Genomic DNA, 15,855 nt, shown 5'->3' with positions numbered 1-15,855 from the left:
ACATCCTCTCCAGCAAAGGCTATCGTTGGTGTTTTTGATTTTAGCCATTCTGACAGGTGTAAGATGGTATCTCAAAGTTGTTTTGATTTGCATTTCCCTGATCGCTAAGGAGGTTGAGCATGACCTTAAGTGTCTTTTGGCCATTTGAACTTCTTCTGTTGAGAATTCTCTGTTCAGTTCAGTGCCCCATTTTTAAATTGGGTTAATTAGCATTTTAACGTCTAGATTCTTGAGTTCTTTATATATTTTGGTGATCAGACCTTTGTCTGTTGCAGGGTTGGTGAAGATCTTCTCCCAATCAGTGGGTTGCCTTTTTGTCTTAGTGACAGTGTCCTTTGCTTTACAGAAGTTTCTCAGTTTCAGAAGGTCCCATGAAAGAAGTTTGGTTTCCTGAGAATTTCTCATGCCAGAAATGCAAAATCAGAAAAAAATCAGGGTTTTCCTACATCTTTTTGGGAACACAGAAATGAAATTTATACTGTTAAAGAAGATTAGAAAATTATTCTGAAAAAATTAAAAGGTTTGAAAAATAATTTTAGTCACTGTATAAAAAGATAAAGTGTGGACTCAAGAGTTACTGTCTCAAATGAAAACATTTGGAACTTTGTGAGAAACCATTTGAGAAGGTAGCTAGAAAAATATTTTATGAAGAAATGCACAGGGAAAATAAGAATTGAAGCATTGACATCATTTTCTAAAAGGTGAAACTCTTCATTCTTTGTTTTTGATGAGGGAAAATGGGATATATAAAGAGTTGAAGGATTTAATTTCAAACCCATGTAATTGGGAGTTAAATGATAAGACCGGAAACTTAAAATGTGAGGATCCATGTATGGAGTCTGGGAGTAGAAAATTACATGAAGAACATTGAGAACTGAAAAAAAATGTAATTAATGTGAGTTTAAAAGAATATTTATAGCAATTATGTATACATTCTCTAAATATGTGAGATTTAGATAATTAATTAATTAATTAATAATATGATGGGAATCACAGCCATGTGAGAATTTCATTTAGGAATATAAAATCTTGAACCACTGAGACATGCCAATGTTATTGTCTTGATTAGGGTTATCATTACTTTGATGAAACACCAAGACCAAAGCAGCTTGGAGAGGTTTATTTGACTTACACCTCCATGTCACTATTCATCATCAATAGAAATCAGAACAGGAGCTCAAGTAGGACAGGGACCTGGGACCAAGATATAATGTAGATGCCATTGAGTGGTGCTATTTACTGGTTTGCTCTCCCATGCCTTGCTCAGTCTGCTTTCTAATAGAACCAAGACTATAAACCCATGGATGGCACTACCCAGAGAGGGCTGTGCCCTCTCTACCGATCGCTAGTTAAGAAGTGCCCCACAGGCTTGTCTATATCCTAACCATTTTCATAATTGAGGTTCTCATCTCTCAGATGAATTTACCTTGAGTCAAATAGGCTTAAAATTACCCACCACAGTTATCAACAAATGTCTAATTAAGAACCATCCATTTGAGCTTTTTAAATGATCATTAAAGATGATCTCACAAAATTTTAAGTAACTTTATTGTTTAGTGATGGCCACATTCACAGTTATTCTATTGGTCCACAGGCCATACAATGAATATGTTGGCTAGATCCACTTGTCAATCCATGTTTATGTGATTAATAGAGATGGAATCAACAAAGCCTTATCTAAAGTGCTTCATTAAAGATAAAGATGAGAGGGAACATACAGAGTAAGAGGCACCTTGTGTGTTGAGATGCCTAAGCAGTTAAGTGTCATCGTCAACCAGGGGATATAGACTTAATCATAGCATGTGCATGGTGCCTCACAACCATCTGTAACTGCAGTTCAGAGGCTCTATTGTTCACGTCTGGCCTTTGCAGATGTTAGTCACCCATGTGGTGCACAGACATATGCAGGTAAAACATTTATACACATTTTAAAAAATATTTATTTATTTGTTTTTCTTCCCGACTACAGACTATAGTTTCCTCTCCCTCCTCTCCCCAAGTCCCTACCTTCAACTCTCCTTTGACACCCTCCCCCTTCCACTCCCCCATATCTATTTATTTCTATACAGAAAACGTCAGGTCTTCCATGGGTAATAACAAAGCTGGGCATACTAAGTTGAAGTAAGACTAAGCAACTCCCTTTGTACTAAAGCTAGGCAAGGCCACCCAGTATGAAGAACGGGGTCCCAAAATCAGCAAAAGAGTCAGAGACAATTCCTATTCCCACTGTTCGGAGTCCCATAAGAAGATTAAACTACACAACTGTCACATATATACAGAGGATCTAGTTCAGTCCCTTAAAAGCTTCCTGATTGTCAGTTCAGTCTCTGTTAGTTCCTATGAGTCCAGATTAGTTGATTCTGTGGATTTTCATGTGATGTCTTTGACCCCTTTGACTCCTTCCTCCTTTTCTCCAATCCTCCTGAGTGAGTTAACCCAGATCTAGAATGATAATCAGAAAATGTACTCACTTATAAGTGGGCAACAACTGTAAACTAAAGGATAACAATGCTACAAGCCACAGGTGCAGACAGGTTAGGTAACAAGGAGATTCAAGGTGGAACATTTGGATCTCCATAATAAGGGAAAAAAGAAGAGATTTTGTGAGTGGACTTGGGGCTGCTGGAAATGGGTACACGAGGAATCAGTTGGGTGTTTAAGAAGAAGAATACTGAGAGAGACAACTGGAAGGGGGTGGAGTATTTCAACGTCAGATAAAAACCTGTTGGAAGGGAAACTCCCAGAAAAGTGCAAGGATGACCTCAGCTAAGACTCCGAGAAACAGGGGATACATAGCCTGAATTGGTTCTCTCCCTTGACCAGGCAGGACTTCCAATGGAGTAACTGGGACACCTACCTAGATACATAACCTTTGACCTACAGTCTGTCCTGCCTATTGAATGTGCTTGGGTTGGTGCCTAGCCAAACTGCCCTCAGAGAGACTTCATCCAGCAGTCAATGGAAACAGATACGAGACCCACAGTCACAGACTAGGATCAACCTCGGGAATCCAGACACGTTTTTAAAGGCAATTTTATTTTGTTAGCCAGTTAACACTGTTTAATTGTTTTGCCTTTGTATCATATTCTGTTCTAACATTGAATTTACCCCTTTCTTCTTCATTTTGGTTCTTCCTTGTGGGCTATTTAGTCTCTTGAAAGATGGTAGGTAGCCTGCTTTGAAGAAATCACTCAATCCCTATCACTCCCTGATCCAAGAAAAGTACCTTCTTGTTCCACTCCCTTTAACTTAATTTTCTGAAGCAAAATTATAGACTAAATTTAAATACTGTATTAAAGGTCAGTGGTTGAAGACTTGGCTAGCAGGAGAATAATATTGTAATAGTTAGGATCTAGCTGTGCTAGTTGTCACTCGAATATGGAATATATGCTATCAATGAGCATGTGATCTAAAGATATATATACATACATGTGTGTGTTATGCAATCTGAAGTGATAGAGATCGAAAAACAAAAACCTACCAGCCACACCACTGTAGCTACACTTGTAATCTTTTGATTTCCTTCAGTTTGCAAGTATTCTCCCTCAAAGATTTTGTAGGAATTGAATCTTAAGTGAGGAATACTGAATTATGTCAGTGATGGAAAACACTTTATTTTTCTTTATTCTAAACAATCTTTTGGAGACATTGATGTGAGACCAATTAGGCTAAGACAGCTGTTGTTCACTAAAGTTGTTTTCCTTGTCTTTTGAAAAACCAAACTGTCAATTTCTTAATATATTTACATCTATTAGTTTCACCTAGACATACATGGGATATCTGAGATATTTTTCATTTATGAAAATGGGTAAACGTATGCAGATTTGTACATGCATATTTTGCAAGTGTCTCAGGTCACTGCTGAGCCCTTAAAATAAGCCATATTTACAGTTCACGCTTACCTATAAAAGGGTAACTTAATATGTGATATTAAGGCAATGAAGCATATTTCTTAAGACTGTGTTTTCTGAGCTTTACTATTGTCTGTCTCTATTATCTATCACCTCTCTCATATATGTGTAAATATGTATATCCATGTGTATATATATCATATATAATATGTATATATCATATATAATATGTATATATACACATACATATTAATCCTTTAAATTTGGAAATTTAACAGTAATTAAAATTCAAACAAAAGAGTAGGATAAGTATGATACTTACTAAGAGGTATACTAATAAGCAACAATGAAGAATGGAGCTTTCAGGACTCCCATGAGACTTTCTGCCATCATTTGATTCATAAATTCATATCAGTTTCTAAAGGTGGAACAGTATATTCTTCCCTCATAAAGGGAAAGGTTTTCCATCAGTGGGTTTTTTTTTTTTTTTTTTGAGCAATCCATTCTTTTGTGGATATGGACTTTTCAGAGAAGCATTGTTATTAATATTATTTTTTTTTTTTGCTCTGTTCTCCCCTGTGGGATTCTGTTCCATAAGAGGAGAAGCAGACCTGATGGGAAGTAATAGCAGGCTTTTTACGGACTGTAATTGATAAAAGAAAGAAATGCATTAACTAATTGAGAACAGAAAATCGGAGCCCAGGATTCCATTAGAAATCCTCCTCTACTTCCTAGATCTTTTTAAAGATTTTCAAAATGCTTCTTTTCTGCCTTCACATGCTGATTCCATCTGTTCCTATTAGTTTTCCATTTATCCTGAAACAATGCATTTGCCCACAAAGTCAAGTAGCATTTTTTTTCAGACACATTACAAAGAAAAAGGAAGAGAATGACTTCCTAATGAAGTAATTATCCATCACCTTATGTAGCTAAGGGTCTGCCATTAACAACTTATAATTCACGGTGGGGCTAGAGATGGCACGGGATTCAGTCTGTAAGCCTTTTCTGCTATTCAAAATGTCCCTTTGAAGAGAAACTCTGCAATGAAGTCATTATTTCGAGGATAGAAAAGCACCCAGTATATTATTGTAAAACATCATGCTTAATAAATTTATTTTGTATGCTTTATTGTATTTCTTCCTTATGACAGTTCTGCAAGATGGATAGTATTCATCCATTATATAGGTAGGAAAATGATGAATGAAGGATTCAGAATAACCTAAGTTTACACTAATAAAGAATATTCTTTTGTAACCAATTTGTCACCCCTACAGGGATTAGATGCTGTATTATACTTTCGAGAAAGGAGAAATGTTGCCTAGTTCTTACATTTCAAAACAATGTCCCTGATATCTATTGTACTTTTTTTTCTCCAAGGCACAATCAGACAACTGTGTGTGTATAATGTGTGTGTGTGTGTATGTGTGTGCAGATGTTTTCATTTTGAGGAAAGCTCCAGTTGTAAATCTCAGACTTGTTTTGAAATCACAAAAGTTTCCCTAATTGAGCCACCAAACGCGGTTGTCCTAGTGTATATCTTACTGATTGGAATTACTTGATCATTCCAATTCTCTTTTTGGGAAATGGATCTTATTGCTCAGGTCATATTTGGATATACTTTGTGGAAAAAAATGATCAATTCCAATTAGTAAAATACTGCTTAACTAGAACTTCAGTGTTAGTAGAGCATTAGAAGTGAGGATATCTTTACTGCATCTAGTGTCAAGTCTAAATAAGCAAGGAATAAGTAGAAAAGGATGAAGAATAATTAGAATGCTTATCTGCGACTATAAAACTATTTTTATTTTATGTATGGAACTTACCTTTTCAAATCAAAATTTCCTCAAAAAGCATTGAATTATGTACTATAAAGATTATCAATGACTCTCTTAAAACATAATTCATCTAGTCATGTACAGTATGAACCCCTTTCTTCAAGCACTCTCATACCCTGTAGAAGTGACCACTTCCTCTTTTATTCAATTAAGCTGGCAAAGACAACATAATTATTATGCCACTAAAGACAACATAATTATCATCCTGTCTATGAAAACCAAAATTCAGTTAAAAAAAAATCACTTACCCAATGTTACAACTTTCGCACACAGAAGAGCAACAGTCAACACTATTAAAGTCATCCTAACTAAATGTACTATAGCCATGTCTAGAATAAAATATCTAAAATAATTTTCTTACTCAAATTTATCAGACAAAAATTCTTACTCCTTTGTTTTGAAAACATTATTGAAATTTAAAAGCATGTTAATCACAGCTCTTCTAGGCCTTTGCTTCCTAGATAAGCTGCTGCTTCACAATTCTGTCACCACGGACTGAGTCTCCCTCCTTTGCCTGCGAATAAGGATGATTTTGCCCCTCTGTCACCATGGAACCAAAACAAATATTTTCTATCTTAAGCTGCTTCTTATAGTGATGAAAAAAACTTGTATATCATCTTACATATCTTACATTGATTAGACTCTTCTTAAAACATTGATATTTAAACCACTTGAACTCTGTTAGGAAGGATAGACAGAATCAGAAAGTGTTGTCAAGGAATGCTAATATTCATGGAAGACAGAAAAGATGTGAAGACACAGAAAGAACATAGAATGTTTTAAACATCACAGACAACTGTGTTTCCTCAAATCTAGACGCTGAGTTGAGGCTAAAGATCTGGACACATTGTTAGGAATACTAAATCTACATTGTGGCTAACAGTCTTTGAAACTAATAGGAACTCAAAAAAAATATGCACTTTCTTACATTTGTTTTATAGGTTTTTTTCTACACTTAATCCCTTGCTATCTACTCTCATCTCATTCAAAATGTAATTTAAACAAAGGAAATAAAGTTCAAGATTCTACTTTGTATATCAAGTACAATGGGAGCCAATTATCCAGAGTGAGATTAACTACTTAGACCCCGTCCATTTTCAGTGGTTGTGTTGCTTAATGTCTACCTATCTATCCTAGAGCATGGCCATTAACAAGAGCACAGATTACCTTGTAAAACAGCAAATTAAATGTAGACAACAAGCATGAGCTTTTCTTTTATATCTCTTATCTGCTTCCCAGCACAGTTTATTTCTCCATCCTCAAGTATGTACAGAGTATTCTGTAACGTTGCATTCTCTTGTGGCTGGTAACCATTTGGTGCCTAATAAGTCAAGAATGCTTCCAAAGTGTTAAGTTCATTCTTGACCTCATCTAAGTGAATGTTGGAGAACCAGGACAAATTCAATCAAATAACAGCAGCAGCAACAACAAAAAAGCATTAAAGAAAAAGTGTTTAACTAATTGGTCATTACATCCAGATTTTCTTTTGTTGTTCTTGCTGTTTCCTTCTTCTGTATGAAAATTTAACAGCTAGATTATTGCATGCTTGTATTGACTTTCTTTAATTTACTGAAAGAATGGTGTCTGATACCTCAACTAAGTATGACAAGTACTAACAACTAATTTTATATAAATTATCATATGAGGTACTTTGTAAAAATAATTTTCACTAAGTTCATGATAATTTTCTTATTTATAATTATTTCATAATTATAATATGAGTAAAGTAAATTTCACTGAGTTATGTTTTGGGTGAAAGAAGAGTTACATTGTGATTAAGAGGGTTATTGCTCTTTTACAAGACCCAAGTTCAGTTTCATAACTGCATATATCTCTGGCTCCATGGGATCTGATGGTTTCTTCAGGCAGTCAGGTCACCTGAAAATGCTATGTGTGCACACGCACACACATGGGCATGCAATGCGCACACACAAATAAAAGTAAAATATTTGAAAAATAATTTGTGTTTTTAGAAGATAATGCCAATTCAGTTTCTTTTATAATTAATCAATTTTATTTATTTGTCTTTTACATATCAATTTCAGTTCCCCCTTTCTTCTCTCCTTCTACTCCCTTTTTCCTTCCACCCTACCTCCCACCTGCTCCTCAGAGAGGGTATGCCCATCCCTAGGGAGTCAACTAAGTCTGTCCCATTACCTCCTTGGGACAGGACCTAGCCCCCACCCCAGGTGCTTAGACTGAGCAAGGTATCTCCCCATAGAGAATGGGCTCCACAAAGTCAGTTCAGGCATTAGAGTTAGATCCTGGTCCCACTGCCAGTGGTCCCATATACTGCCCAAGCCTCACCATTGTCACCTGTATTCAGAGGTTCTAGTTTGTTCATAAGCAGGTCTCCCATTTATCAGTCCATACCTGAGTTTTGACAAGGAAGCTAAAAATATAAAATGAAAAAAAAAAAGCATCATCAACAAATGGAGCTGGTATAAATGGATGTCAACTTGTAGAAGAGTGCAAATAGATCCATATTTATCACCATGCACCAACTTGAATCCAAATGGATTAAAGACCTCAACATAGACCCATTCACAATGAACCTCTTCAGTTGCTTATTTCAATCCTTCAGTGGTGCTTTTATGATGCACAATTCAGTGTTATGTCCTTGCCCCATATCTTGGTGTTTCTCTCCCATCTCCTTTTATTTATACACTCTCTTCTGCCCTCTGCTCTAATGCCCATTTCCTCTAATAAATTATCGATGGCCTTAAGTCAGTGTTTACCTCTCCTGTTCTCTGTTGTCTGCCACAGTTTCACTTAGAGTTCAGAATTCGCTACCTGGATTTTCTCATCATTTTCTTTGAGATAATCTATTCTGTGCTTTTATCAGCCTCCCAGGGTCTAATCTTCCACTATGATATACACACACACACAACAAACAAATTTCATCATAAGATACTGTGTTATCTTTTCCCTGAATATGTTTGTTATTTTATTGGCTGTTCTTATCAATTGAACTGTTTGTGTATCTTTTATCAAGTTCCTCTTACTTGATGTTCCTGATGTTATGATTTCATCTCATATAAAGAAATAGGCAAAGGCAATTTAAAGGAAGCATCATGCTTTGTTCCTGTATAGTCTAGTTTCTTTCATTTATTTCACTTCAGGCAGAAAACAAACTTTGTAAATCAGAAAATTTACAGTGGTAAGTCGTAGGCTATATTTTCAGGGTGACACTAGGCATTTGAAACACTTGAAAAACAAATGTGATTCGGGATTTCTGCTCCTCTATGAGCTTTCTTCTTATGATAGCACATGATGATCAAAATAAAATTTCAACAAATCCCGTGAACATGTCAGAAAAACAGAAAGTGAATTTGAAGATTGACTCCACAGAAAGCGAAGACCTTAGGACACTCTTATTATTCCACTGACTTTCCCTTCTGTTGTAAGGACTACTGCAACATTATTTTTCATTGTCAAGCACCACACTGTAGGAATAACTCAAATATATGTAAAAAAAAATTAAATGTCTCCCAGATGTGCTCTGCTGGGCTGCCAACATTTTCTGTGGCTAGACTCTCACCATGACATGAGCAACAGCATCCTCAGCATGTTGGCAAAGCCTTCTCCATGCCTGTCTTCTGTCTTCCTTGGCATCACATTCTTGACTACTGGAGCTGTTGCTTCATTTTTCATCATCTTCTCTGTTCTTTGTTCGCTTCATTTAATAACTTATTTGCTGTACTCAGTCTTTTGTCTGAAAGATAATGTGTACTGTGGTGTTTTGCAATGTTTTACACTAGTCTGTCATTTATCGACAATACTGGAGTTTTATACCTGAAAGGACTGAAATAATTGCCTCAGATTTCTTTTTGTTTGATTTTATTTTCAAAAAGCACAGGCGTTTTGGCTTCATTTAAACATGAGTTTCTCCATTTAGTCAAAACTAGGCAATTATTAAGTTGTTCAAACTTTGTTAACTTGAATTCCTTTAATTGTTACATGAATGATACTATATTTATTTCAGGTCTATTTTAAGGGTTACCTGAGATAATCATTATTAGGAGTTTAACAAAAGATTGTCAAAAACACTTTCCAAATAATGAGTAATATAATTAATCATATTCACAAACATGCTATATGGATACTACTGAGCCAGTAATGGTGTTGTCTTGTTTCCACACACAGCTTTATACTCGTGTTTGATACATTTATGATAGTCTTATGTTTGTCTATACACATGTAAACACAATTTTTAATTTTCTAAATTAGTTTTTATAAAAGAGCACAGCAGCAAGAATGCTCAACTCTGCCTCCAGTAACAAAGTAGGAGGTTTGTGAAGCCATGTAGAGGGTGAAATCATTGTCATTCAGGATCCATACAGACAAACTAGTGAGAGACCTCAGTTTGAGCCTCATTTGGAATGAATTTACGTTCCACCTCTCCTAGGTTAACTCACTGAAAACTGTACTTACTTCTAGGACACCATCAATAAACAAGTAGTCAGGGTGAGGGACCTGATTTAGGTTTTTTTTGGCCCAATTTCTATCAAATAGCCTCACTGATATAATAGGTGCTCCATGAATAGATGGGCTAACTAATGCAGTACTGCTAACTTAGTCGACAAGTTTTCTGATGTTTTCTTTTCTGGCCTTCAGTTTTATTTTTTATTTATTTAACATACCAACCACAGCTTTCTTTCCCTCCTCTCATCCCACTCCTTTCCTTACCGCCCTGCCTCTACTCCTCCATCTCCACTTAGATGGGGTAAGGCCTTTCACGGGAATCAACAAAGCATGGAACATCAAGCTGAGGCAAGACCAAGTTGCTCCCTGCTACATTAAGACTGAGCAAGGCATCCCACCATAGGGAATAGATTCCAAAGAGTCAGCTCATGCATCAGGAACAGGTCCTGGTCCCACTGCTAGGAACCTCACAAAAGATCAAGCGACACAATTGTCACCCAGATACAAAGGGCCTAGGGCAGTCTCATGCTGACTCCCTAGCTGTCGTCTGTCCAGAGTCCCTGAACTCTCACAATTCAGATCAACTGTCTTTACAGCTTTCCCCACCCCTGTTCATAGAGTCCCTCTATTCTCTCTTCAACTAGATTCCCGAAGCTCGGTTCAGCGCTTGGCTGTGGATCTCTACATCTGATTCCATCAGGTACTGAATGAAAGCTCTGTGATGACAACTAGGGCAGTAACAAATCTGATTACAGGGGAAAGTGAAATCAGGCAGCCCCCTCCACTACTGCTAGGAATCTTAGCTGGAATCATCCTTGTGGGTTGCTGAAAGCCTCTCTGACAGCCTCCCTGACACCATATTTCTTCCTAACCTCACAATGACCCTCTCTATCAAAATAAATACCCCCCATCACTCTCATGCTCTGTCCTGCCCACAACTCGACCATCCTGATCCCTCGTAGTCCCACATCTCATCTTCTCCCCTCTATCCCTCCTACACCCACAGTTTACCCAGGAGATCCTATCTACTTCCTCTTCCCAGGGAGATACATGTCTCCCACTTGAAGTCCTTCTTGTTACCTCGCTTCCCTGGGGCTGAGTACTGTAGCCTGGTTATCTTTTGCTTTACATCTAATATTCACTTATGAGTGAGTATATATCATGTTTGTCTTTGTGGATCTGGGTTACGTCACTCAGAATGATTTTTTTCAAATTCTATCCATTTGCCTGCTAATTTCATGATGTCATTTTTCCTCTGCTGAGTAATACTCCATTGTGTAGCTATATGACATTTTCTTTATCCATTTTTCAGTTGAGGCGCCTCTAGGTTGTTTACAGGTTCTGACTATTATGAATAATGCTCCTATGAACATAGTTGAGGAAGTGTCCTTTTGGTAGGGTTGAGCATCTTTTGGGTATATGCACAAGAGTGGTATCACTAGGTCTTGAGGTAGATTGATTCCCAATTTGCTGAGAAACCCCCATAGTGATTTCCAAAGTGGTTGTACAAGTTTTCATTCCCATAAGAAATGGAGGGAATGAAAACACCTAATCCTTTCCAACATAGACTATAATTAGAATTTTTGATCTTGGTGATTTTGACAGAGGCAAGATAATATCTCAAAGTCATTTTGATTTACAATTTCTTATAGCTAAGGATGCTAAATAATTCTTTAAGTGTATCTCTGCCATTCAAGATTCTTAAAGTATACAATGAAAAAAAGAAAGAATTTTCAACAAATGGTGCTGGCATAAGTGGATGGTAATATATTGAAGACTGAAAATAGACCCATATCTATCCCCATGCACAAAACTCAAGTTCAATTTGATCAAAGACTTCAATACAAATCCAGCAACAATGAACCTCATAGAAGAGAAAGTAGAAAATGTCCTTGAACTTATTGGCACTGGAGGCTACTTTCTGATTACAAACCAGTAGCACAGACACTGAGATTGACAATTAATAAATGGGATCTCCTGAAACCAGAAAGCTTTAGTAATGCAAAGGACACTCTCAATAAGAGTAAATGGCAGCCTACAGACTGGGAAAAGGTCTTCAACAACCCTACAACTGACAGAGAACTGATATCTAAAATATATAAAAAAAACTCAAGAAACTAAACATCAAAATACCAAATAATTCCCTTAAAAAGATTTTAACAGAGGATTTTCAACTGAATTTTTTTTTTTAAATTGTACATCTCCTACCTACTCTTTCTTCCATATAGCACTGAGCAAAAACACTTAGGTTCTATGCAGCAAGAAGAGCCCACATTTCTCCTTGAATTAATGCAAGTAAGACAGTTTGTCTAAACTTCATGTTTAAATAAACTGAGATCTATTCCTAAGCATTCTCATCACTTCCAAAAGATATTACAGTTAATATTTCTTTGTAAAAAATGTATATTGTTTTGTGGGTCCAGAACAATGCTTCTGTGGCTAACCAACCATGCAAGCTTCTAAGACTCCAGCTGCATTTGATTCTCCTTGAGATAAACAAGCAGAGAACAGATACAAGAGATGTCTCGGCTGCTTGTTTGGGAATTGTAGATATTTTTAGCTTTCTATTTTTTTGAAAGTTCACCATGGACCATGAAATTTTGAGGCTTTTATTTTTAAAAAAATCTCTATTTTTCTGAGAGATGTGAACATTACAAACCTTTTCAACTACCGGTAATGAGCTGATATTTTTCTAGGTCCTGAGAACCTTCCGTGGGTTATTAAAAAAGTGGTTCATTAAAAATGAAAGTAAAGACTTAACAATAGAACAGGCAATTAAAATAAAATGGATTTTCAGAATTCAAAGGAAACGCCAAAAAATAATACAAAAAATTAAAAGGTCACAAGACACACTTCAGTGATTGGAACAATATCTCACAAAGGAAGAACAGACCCTTCTTAAGGTTCCTTCACATGTATTGAAAATTTGCTTATTATTAGACTGTTTTCACCTAAGAAAAGACAGAAAATATTTCTCATCATATCATCTTGTTGGTTTCTAGCTGTACTTTTTTATTCAGTGAGTCCAAACTAGAAAGTAAACTGTAGTAGGGAGCTGCGGGCTGTGTTCCTGCCGCCCCAGCTCCTGGTTGCCTGGCTAGCTTATGCCCTGAAATAACAATGCACAAACTGTATTCTTTTAAACACTGCTTGGCCCATTATATCTAGCCTCTTCTCGGCTAACTCTCGCACCTGGACTAGCCCATTTCTAATAATGTGTGTAGCACCCCAAGATACGCTTACCAGGAAGATTCTAGCCTACGTCCATCCTGGGTCGGAGCTTCATTGCGTCTGCCCTGATAGCAGAGGCATGGAGTCTGCCCCAGAGAGGAGAGGAAATGGCATCTAAGCTCACTTCCTCTTCCTCCCAGCATTCTGTTCTGTTTACTCCACCCACCTATGTTCTAACCTATAAGGGCCAAGCAGTTTCTTTATTATTTACCAATGACCTTCTTCCATCAGTAAACCTTAGTCAGAAGTAAATGCTCATTTTATTTTCTGTAAAGAACCACCATCAAGGAGAAGAGAGACCATTATTTTCTCACTGAGGTGCACTCATTTGGATATGCAAGTCTGTATAACCATTTGCATTTATAAGAAATAGTGTTTGTATTCTGTATGATAAACTTATTTGTTAATAAAAAGCAATTACATCATACATGCATCATAAAACAGACTTCAGAAAATAAAGTGCTGTGTGATACTGTGACATAATTAGTGTCCCTACTCATAGACATAATACAGTAGCGATTGAGATCACACATCCACACTTTAATTTATATGAAGATAATGGTAAGACACTTAATTTATCTCCTTTTCTTGAGAAAGAGACAGTAATTATTACTTAGCTCAAATTTTGATTTTGTACTTTAATGTTAAACAGTGGTTATATTTCTCATAAAATCAGTAGATTTAAAGCCAGGTGGTGGTGGCGCACGCCTTTAATCCCAGCACTCGGGAGGCAGAGGCAGGCGGATCTCTGTGAGTTCGAGGCCAGTCTGGTCTACAAGAGCTAGTTCCAGGACAGGAACCAAAAGCTATGGAGAAAACCTGTCTCAAAAATAAAAAAATCAGTAGATTTAAACCAGATAAATTGTTTTCTAAATTGGGCTAATGTAGTAGTAACTATAATAAATTATTGTAACACAAATAAGTGTAACAAAATCAAATTTATTACATCGATTTTTCTATTATTATAATATTATTATTATTATTATTACTACTGCTACTATTATGATTTTAGTGAGAGAGATGATGTAACTCACACTAGTCAGGGACATGCTCTGGTTCTTTGATGACCTTGAACTCATGGTTTTCCATCATTCATCTTCCAAATGCTGTGATTGTTATGTCACATTAGCTTAAATATTTTACTGATACGATAATATGCATACTAAGTGTGTATTTCCTTTCTTATAAAATTTTATTGAATATTTCTGAGGCGATCCATGAAGTTCCATCCTAGTGTTGATTTAATTTTGTCATACATTTTAGGTTATAATTAAAAGTTTTCACACCATGTGTTTTTTAAATTGAATCATTAAACAAATTTCTTTAATATTTAATTTTTATGAATTATTTGAAATTTCATATAATGGTTTTCTCACTTTCACCTCCTCATCCATCTCCTTTTAGAAACATCCTCCCATCCATACCCATGTATCTTTGATTCTTCCTTTTATTTTTCACTCATGTCTAATTGGTGCTGCCTTATGTTTTTGGATGCATGGCCCTCCACTGGAGGGTAGTCAACATACCTACCATGGGCAATATTCTTAAAGAAAACTGATGGTCTCTTTCTCTCTTGTGTGCTATTAACTATCAGTGTCTCCTTAGCTAGCAGTGGGACTTTATCTCTTCATGCTGAGATCTGGTTTTGCTTGAGCTTGCACAAGGCTTGAGTATGCTATCATTTTTTTCTTCGTGAGTTTTTATGTGAAGCTACCTTGTTGTGTCTTGTTGACATCTTGTCCTGGTATTCATTTGCCTTCTCTGTTTCCTACCTTCCTTCTACCCACTCCTCCTCAATAATTCTTGAACTCTGGGCAGTGGGCGTGAGGTACATATGTTCCACTTGAGCTGAGGATGCTGCAGTCTCTTATTTTGGGCACTTTTGTCAGTTGTGGGTCTCTGTGTTACTCATCACCTACTGAAAATAGAAGCTTCTGAAGTGAAGTTGGAAAGTTGCAATAGTCTGTGAGGTCAAAAGTGAGTCATTAGGAGTCAGGTTAATGCTATGTCTATTTAGCAGAATAATAGGAGTAGTTTCTCCCTAGAAATTATAGCACATCTACTCATAGATTGCTGACTGATGATGGTACTAATGAGTATCATCTTGTGAATCAGGACTAAAAGTCAACTAGAGAGTGATTGTTTACTTCTATGATGCCTATTCCATCATTGTACTAGGGGATGGTTTTACCCAAATCAGTAAATACATACTAAATTGTAACAGAAAAAATATGAGTGTAATGAGTCATGAAGCTAATGATATTTTAAGGAAATAAATTTAGTCACCTTATAACTGCTAAGACCATGAACACCAGTGAAAGACCAAAGTGAATAAAATACCATTATCAAATGATAAAATTTTTTTTTATCATTTTTTCTTTTCAATGTGTTGAATCATACTGTGATGTTCAGTTTAGACATTAAATTAGGGACACCTAACAAAAATAGGTAACTGATAATTTTTTGTTTTAAAACAGAAATATCAGTAGTATTTATATTTGTGATGAGTCTCA

Source organism: Chionomys nivalis, chromosome 10 (assembly GCF_950005125.1).
Source record: "Chionomys nivalis chromosome 10, mChiNiv1.1, whole genome shotgun sequence".
Classification (NCBI taxonomy): domain Eukaryota; kingdom Metazoa; phylum Chordata; class Mammalia; order Rodentia; family Cricetidae; genus Chionomys; species Chionomys nivalis.
Note: the sequence above shows the minus strand (reverse complement) of the source record.